We start from the raw sequence: 916 nt of genomic DNA, 5'->3' as shown, positions 1-916 counted from the left end.
CGGAACCGTTTATTTTACTTGTATCAGTCCTCAGAATTGACAAATGAAATCAGATCATCTGTTCAGTGTGTATACATGTCTATTTTCCTGGCAACGATTGTCACAGCACAGATTATCAAAGCTTTTAATTAATTATTGATAAATAATTGTTTTATTTTATTTGATATAGTTGTTACAGTAGCATAGAAATCAGCACATGAGCACTATAAATTACACAGTTCACTTGTTAAATTTTTAATTAGTTGTTGTTGTCATTTACGAATCTGTTCTGACGTGAATGAGGCCATGGTCCATTAAAACGACCACTGGAAGCTTCCCAGATTTGTTTAGCGCTTTCTGCATACTGCGTGCTTGTGCTTTGGGATGAGACCAACTCAGTGGAACAATTTTTTACAATTTAAGTGTTAAACTTATAGCTTCTCAACCACTCCACCCTTCTCCCTCCCTGCTTTCTTCCCACCCCCTCCCCCCTCTCAGTCCCCCTCGCTGCATTTTATAATTTCCTCATTTTATGCCTTTTACGGTTTGCACACCCAGTGTTCGACACTTTTAATAAGTTAACGATAATTTTTACATAATTATACTTTATATAATTCTAGCGTAAGATCCTCACTTCTTAAGCTCATGACTTTCCAGTCATACCTCCCACCCGTCCCCCCCCCCCCCCCCAACCCCTACTTCCACCGGATACCAGTTTAAAACATTGACTGCACTTGCAAAGCAAAGTACTCTGATATGAAGTGTCCGCAGCTCGTGGTCGTGCGGTAGCGTTCTCGCTTCCAGCGCCCAGGTTCCCGGGTTCGATTCCCGGCGGGGTCAGGGATTTTCTCTGCCTCGTGATGACTGGTTGTTGTGTGATGTCCTTAGGTTAGTTAGGTTTAAGTAGTTCTAAGTTCTAGGGGACTGATGACCATAG

This window comes from Schistocerca cancellata, chromosome 2 (assembly GCF_023864275.1).
Source record: "Schistocerca cancellata isolate TAMUIC-IGC-003103 chromosome 2, iqSchCanc2.1, whole genome shotgun sequence".
In the NCBI taxonomy this organism is placed as follows: Eukaryota; Metazoa; Arthropoda; class Insecta; order Orthoptera; family Acrididae; genus Schistocerca; species Schistocerca cancellata.
This window is presented reverse-complemented; position numbering follows the sequence as displayed.